The sequence below is a fragment of the Amphimedon queenslandica genome, unplaced genomic scaffold, assembly GCF_000090795.2.
Source record: "Amphimedon queenslandica unplaced genomic scaffold, v1.1 AMPQUscaffold_13296, whole genome shotgun sequence".
Taxonomy (NCBI): domain Eukaryota; kingdom Metazoa; phylum Porifera; class Demospongiae; order Haplosclerida; family Niphatidae; genus Amphimedon; species Amphimedon queenslandica.
In genome coordinates, this window is record NW_003546468.1 from 148,481 (window position 1) to 156,114 (window position 7,634).

Genomic DNA, 7,634 nt, shown 5'->3' on the forward strand with positions numbered 1-7,634 from the left:
TGTATAGATTAGATACACTTAATGTATTAACTAACCACTAATGGATCCTACATCTGTTGATTGTGACATTGTTGTGATAACACATGAAGAAGAACCTAATGAACAATATGTTCACTGTATATATGTCCTGATTATTATAACTTACTGTCAGCACAACTACTGATTGTTTCAGTTGTTGTAATTAATTGTGTTTCTGTGATTGTTGGTAATGCTGTCATAGCTGAGCTTTTATCTTGTGTTGTGATATACTCAGTAGTACTCATCATAATGTTAGTGATACTTGATGTAGTAGTGGTTATACTGACTATAGTAATAATATGTATCTATACATTATATTAGGTACTGATGCTATATACCATTAACAGTGACTGATGGTCCATATCCAATAACATTAACAGGTATGATAGTAACAGTGTAGTATTCATTAATAGGAGATAGTCCAGTAATAGTAGTATTAGTATCTGTTACATTATAACTGTACACAGAACAACTATTAATACAAATTGTTGTAATGTATACATTAATAATGTAATGCTCAATAGGAGGACGTAATGTTGTAGTATCCTAATAAAATTTATTATTATCATAAATAAAACTTTAACTTACTTCATTGTTCCACCATATTGTAATACTATCAGTTGATATCTGATACCAACTAATATTAACAACTTGAGCTGGTACTATAAGAAATACAATGAGTGTGTGTGTGTGTGTGTATAGTTCTTACCATTCCATATATACTGTATTAATGATGAAGGAGACCCTTCTCTTCCAATAGTATCAATAGGAATAATAATAAATGAATAATTATTACCAACAATGAGAGTATCAATATTTATATTAGTGTTGTTAGTAGTCCTGGATTCATTATGTGTATTGTTACTATTAACAGTAATAATATAGTGGTCTATACATGAATCTGAATAGCTCCAATTAATTAATAAGACATCATTAGTAATAGCAGTAGTAGCTATACTACTAACTGGTGTTATTGGTGGACCTGTTATAATTATAAATTATATCATTATGTGTATGCTGATACAAACCTGCTATATTAATAGTTAATGTATCATAATGTATTGCATCACTTGAACAACTAATAGTACTTCCATTCAATTGTACTGGAACTGATAGATTAGTAGCAGCACTAACTAGTACACCATTATCATAACTTGTAATACTTAATGTAAAGTCATCAAGTAGAGGAATTGCACTACTAGTGGTTAAAACTGCAACGTGCTGATTGTTCTTCCATGCTACTGCTCCATTTGTACCTTCTACTACACATGTGAACACTAGTCTATCTCCAGGACACACAACTGGATAAGGAGTGTGATTGAATGAGACAACACTTTGTCCTGTTACTATATCAAAACATAAATCAATGCTTTAAGACTTTTCACTGACCTAATACAAGAAAACTCAAACATTCAGTCAATACAAGACACCAGTAGATACCAGTAGTAGCCATTAGTATCAATAAGAGAAATAAGAACTGAAATACTGTTATGACTCATAAACAGTAAGCAGTTGTTCTTCTCTGTGCCAACAAGGGTTACACCTACTTGTGGTGTACTGATGCTATCATGACAATTAAGCATATGCTGCGCATGCATGAGCAGTTGAGTACATGTGAATATTAAACCTTAGGCAATGGAATATTTACTTGCAAGCTGTACGTTACATTAATCTTAATTTTCCTTTTTTTATATATTAGTTTGTCCATATGCAGTGTTAAGTTTAGTATCAATGATTTGTTCTTGTTGTTCAGTATTGATTGTTGGTAAATCATATATTGGACCAATAACTGCTGCTTCTCCTCCTCCTCCTACTGGAGTTTTATTTTGTATTGTAGTCCCTCTCTTTTTCATTATTAAACATACAATGATACTAGTAATTATTGCAGTAATGAGTCCAGTTAATAGACCAGTGATAGGTACAGCAATAGCAACTGTGTGTGTGTGTAATAGATTAGATACACTTAATGTATTAACTAACCACTAATGGATCCTACATCTGTTGATTGTGACATTGTTGTGGTAATACATGAAGAACAACCTAGTAAAGTAAATAATTTATTTGACTAAATCCCAGTACATATATTTAATTCTTATTATGTGAATAATAATTCTTCAAAATATAATGTATGCTGATCAATATAATTTTGAAAAATTGTATGTCACAGCCTGCCCACAAACACAGTATGTGCTATTTGGTTGCTTACTTTCAACTGCTGATTGTGTTTCGGTTGATACAATTAATACTGAACTGGTAGTATGTAGTGTGATATACTCAGTAGTAGTAATAGTACTCATCATTATAATATTGCTGCTTGATACATGTATTGTAATTATATAAACTGTAAGGAAAATGCATGGGGAAATAATAAAGTATTATTATTATGATTTCATTCTAACTTGAAGATACTGATGAACTACTAGCAGTAGTTATACTGACTAAAATAAGTATAGGAATAAACAATATTACACAGTAATGATACCATACCATCGACAGTGGCTGGTGGTCCATATCCAATAACATTAACAGGTACGATAGTAACAGTGTAGTTTATATCAGTAAGAAGTAGTCCAGTAATAGTAACATTAGTATTAGCTGTATTGCTATTGTATATAATACTGTTTGATGTATTGTATACATTAATAATGTAATACTGAGTAGGAGGCACTGGTATAGTAGAATAGTCCTAATTATCATCTGCTATATAGAATTGAATTTAATACTCAACATACTTGGGTCCACCATATTGTAATGCTATCAGTTGAAATCTGATCCCAACTAATATTAACAGCTTGAGCTGGTACTATAAGAAATACAATGAATGTGTGTGTGTGTCTGTGTGTGTCTGTGTGTGTCTGTGTGTGTATAGTACTTACCATTCCATATATACTGTATTAATGATGAAGGAGGTCCTTCTCTTCCAATAGTATCAATAGGAATAATAATAAATGAATAATTAGTACCAATAATAAGAGTATCAATAGTTATATTAGTGTTGTTAGTAGTCCTGGATTCATTATGTGTATTGTTACTATTAATAGTAACAGTATAGTGGTCTATACATGATGCTGACATATTCCAATTAATAAATAATGTACTATTATTAATTAGATCAATAGTTACATTACTAACTGCTTCTGGTACATCTAAATAACATATAATAAGAAATGATAATGAGTAAATGACAATACCTGTTACATTAATTGTTACCACACTGTAAGTAAGTCCAATATCATCTGAACACCTAACATTAGCTCCATTCAGTTGTACTGGTACTGATTCATTTGTAGCATAACTTACTGTTACACCATCAACTAGTCTCGCTGTTATATTGAAACTATCTACTGTTATTGGATTCCCGTTACTGGCTATAGTACGTATAGTGCCAGAATCACCTCTCCACACCACTACACCATTAGTACTAGCTGTACAAGTGAGTACTAATCTATCACCAGGACACACAGGAGTAGGGTATGGTGGAATAGTTTGTACCAATGATGCTGCACAGTCTTAATAATATTGTCACGCAATAATTTAGTTAACTTACCAGATATAAGACTCAAACATTCAGTCAATACAAGACACCAGTAGATACCAGTAGTAGCCATTAGTATCAATAAGAGAGATAAGAACTGAAATACTGTTATGATACGTAAACAGTAAGCAGTTGTTCTTCTCTGTGCCAACAACAGTTACACCTACTTGTGTACTCATGCTATCATAACAATCAAGCATATGCTGTGCATGCATGGGTAGTTGAGTACATGTGAATATTAAATCTTAGACAATGGAATAATTATTTGCTTGCAAGCTGTTTACATTAATCTATAGAAATTGTTGACTTTTCCTTTATTTTATATATTAGTTTGTCCATATGCAGTGTTAAGTTTAGTATCAATAATTTGTTCTTGTTGTTCAGTATTGATTGTTGGTAAATCATATATTGGACCAATAACTGCTGCTTCTCCTCCTCCTCCTACTGGAGTTTTATTTTGTATTGTAGTCCCTCTCTTTTTCATTATTAAACATACAATGATACTAGTAATTATTGCAGTAATGAGTCCAGTTAATAGACCAGTGATAGGTACAGCAATAGCAACTGTGTGTGTGTGTAATAGATTAGATACACTTAATGTATTAACTAACCACTAATGGATCCTACATCTGTTGATTGTGACATTGTTGTGGTAATACATGAAGAACAACCTAGTAAAGTAAGTAATTTATTTGACTAAATGCCAGTATATAGATTTAATTCTCAATCATGTGTAGTGCTTATTTTGTGGATAATAATTTCTTCAAAATACAATGTATGCTAATCACTATGATTTTTAAAATTGTATGTCACAGCCTGCCCACAAACACAGTATGTGCTATATAGTTGCTTACTTTCAACTGCTGATTGTGTTTTGGTTGATACAATTAATACTGAACTGGTTGTATGTAGTGTGATATACTCAGTAGTAGTAATGGTACTTGTCATTATAATATTTTTGCTTGATGTATCTATTGTAATTATACTAACTGTAAGAAAAATAATAGTAAAAGTATTATCATTTCATATTCTAACTTGAAGATACTGATGAAAGACTTATAGTTATACTGACTATAATAAGTTTAGGAACGAAATAATATTACACAGTAATGATACCATACCATTAACAGTGACTGGTGGTCCATATCCAATAACATTAACAGGTATGATAGTAACAGTGTAGTATTCATTAATAGGAGATAGTCCAGTAATAGTAACATTAGTATTATTAGTATTATTATTGTATATGATACTGTTTGATGTATTGTATACATTAATAATGTAATACTGAGTAGGAGGAACTGGTATAGTAGAATAGTCCTAATTATCATCTGTTATATAGAATTGAATTTCATACTCAACATACTTGAGTTTTATTCCACCATATTGTAATGCTATCAGTTGATATCTGATCCCAACTAATATTAACAACTTGAGCTGGTACTATAAGAAATACAATGAGTGTGTGTGTGTATAGTACTTACCATTCCATATATACTGTATTATTGATGAAGGTGGTCCTTTTAATCCACCAGTGCTGACAGGAATAATAATAAATGAATAGTTAGTACCAATAATGAGAGAACCAATAGTTCCTGATGAAGTATTGACCATTTTGTTCTCAGAATATGTGTTATTACTGGTCATTGTGATATTATAATGATTTATACAGTCTTGTTGCTCTGCCCATTGAATGAATAATGCACTATTGTTAATTGGTTTAACTGTTACATTAACTGGTACTACTGGACCTTTAAAGCAGTAGTAATAATGATAATAACACAATGCCTAACCTGTTACATTAATAGGTAGATAAATAAAATTTTCAAGCACCAATGCATCTGAGCAACCAATCATAGCTCCATTCAATGATGTTGTTACCGATTCAATAGTAGCAGTACTAGTTATCATGCTACCATTAAAATGACTGACAGCCAGTAAGAGACTGTCTATTTGAGAAGGCACAGTAAGACTTGATAGTGCAGTTATTCTACCATCATCTGTTTGCCAAATTACACTGCCAATATCAGTTTCACAAGTAAATTCTACTCTATCACCCAGACAGAGTGCAATACTAGCATTAGGTTCTGTTTGCTGAAAGAATACTACAGCTACATTTAAAATTACATATTAACTATTTTGTTAACAAAACAGACTTACTAGAAACAAGACTCAAACATTCAGTCAATACAAGACACCAGTAGATACCAGTAGTAGCCATTAGTATATCAGTAAGAGAAATGAGAACTGAAATACTGTTATGATAATAACAATGAGCAAATACTCACTTAACTCAAAGCAGTGCTGCTGTTGTTCTTCTTTGTACCTACAACAGTTACACCTACTGGACTACTAGTGTGTGGTTACTCATGTCTATCATAACAATTAAGCACATGATGTGCATGTAGTTACGCAAGACTAATGTGCATACAGGATTGCATGTACATAGTATTTAAGTGAAGTAAAATCTCAGTTAATGTAATACTGAGATATGAAATTTTTTTCTAGATTTTGTGGGCATACGTTGAATATAAAAAATAGATCTATAGAGATTGTTGACTTTTTATTTTATAAATTAGTTTGTCCATATGCAGTGTTAAGTTTAGTATCAATAATTTGTTCTTCTTGTTGTTCAGTATTGATTGTTGGTAAATCATATATTGGACCAATAACTGCTGCTTCTCCTCCTCCTCCTCCTACTGGAGTTTTATTTTGTATTGCAGTTCTTCTCTTTTTCATTATTAAACATACAATGATACTAGTAATTATTGCAGTAATGAGTCCAGTTAATAGACCAGTGATAGGTACAGCAATAGCAACTGTGTGTGTGTAATAGATTAGATACACTTAATGTATTAACTAACCACTAATGCATCCTGCATCTGTTGCTTGTGGAGTTCCTGTTGTATTGCATGAAGCATAACCTAATGATAATATGTTCACTGTATGTATGCATTGATTATTATAACTTACTCTCAATGTAACTGCTTATTATTGTTTCAGTTGTTGTAATTAATTGTGTTTCTGTGATTGTTGGTAATGCTGTCATAGCTGAGCTTTTATCTTGTGTTGTGATATACTCAGTAGTACTCATCATAATGTTAGTGATACTTGATGTAGTAGTGGTTATACTGACTATAGTAATAATGTGTATTTATACATTATATTAGGTACTGATGCTATATACCATTAACAGTGACTGATGGTCCATATCCAATAACATTAACAGGTATGATAGTAACAGTGTAGTATTCATTAATAGGAGATAGTCCAGTAATAGTAGTATTAGTATCTGTTACATTATAACTGTACACAGAACAACTATTAATACAAATTGTTGTAATGTATACATTAATAATGTAATACTCAATAGGAGGATGTAATCCTAATAACATCTATTTTTATCATAAATAATAATAATTTCAACCTACTTGATTGTTATTCCACCATATTGTAATACTATCAGTTGATATCTGATACCAACTAATATTAACAACTTGAGCTGGTACTATAAGAAATACAATGAGTGTGTGTGTGTGTATAGTTCTTACCATTCCATATATACTGTATTAATGATGAAGGAGGTCCTTCTCTTCCAACAGTATCAATAGGAATAATAATAAATGAATAATTAGTACCAATAACGAGATTATCAAAAGTTGCTGATGAAGTATTGACAATGTTGTTCTCAGTAATTGTGTTATTAGTGGTTATTGTAATAGTGTAATTACTTATACATTGTTCTGTCTCTGCCCAATTAATAACTAATGCACTGTCATTAATTGGCATTGTTGTATATGATACTGGTAATTTTGGTGGGCCTGTTAAATTATAATAATGATGATGATAATACCCGTAGTGCATAACCCCTGACCTGTTACATTGATAGTTACATAAGTGAAGACAATATCTAAACCTGCACAACCAATCGTAGTTCCATTCAATGATGCAGGCACTGATTCAATAGTAGCAGTACTTGTTATCATATTACCATCAACAGCAGTAACCTCGATAGAGAAACTCCCTCCTTTAGTAGGTCGAGTAACATTTACAATTTGATTTACTCCACCATCATCATTGC

The 7,634-nt window shown here is 31.4% G+C and overlaps 2 long non-coding RNA genes across 2 annotated transcripts; both read right to left on the reverse strand.

Annotated features, from left to right (window-relative positions):
- Nucleotides 1-1,924: 1,924 nt before the first annotated feature.
- On the reverse strand, nt 1,925-2,356 carry LOC109583584 (uncharacterized). Its single transcript, XR_002185593.1, has 3 exons — nt 2,225-2,356; nt 1,999-2,058; nt 1,925-1,951 (listed from the first exon to the last, which is right to left on the reverse strand). It is a non-coding gene; the product is annotated as an uncharacterized LOC109583584 (long non-coding RNA).
- Nucleotides 2,357-4,090: 1,734 nt separating this feature from the next.
- Nucleotides 4,091-4,518, reverse strand: LOC109583585 (uncharacterized). Its single transcript, XR_002185594.1, has 3 exons — nt 4,408-4,518; nt 4,165-4,224; nt 4,091-4,117 (listed from the first exon to the last, which is right to left on the reverse strand). It is a non-coding gene; the product is annotated as an uncharacterized LOC109583585 (long non-coding RNA).
- Nucleotides 4,519-7,634: the final 3,116 nt, after the last annotated feature.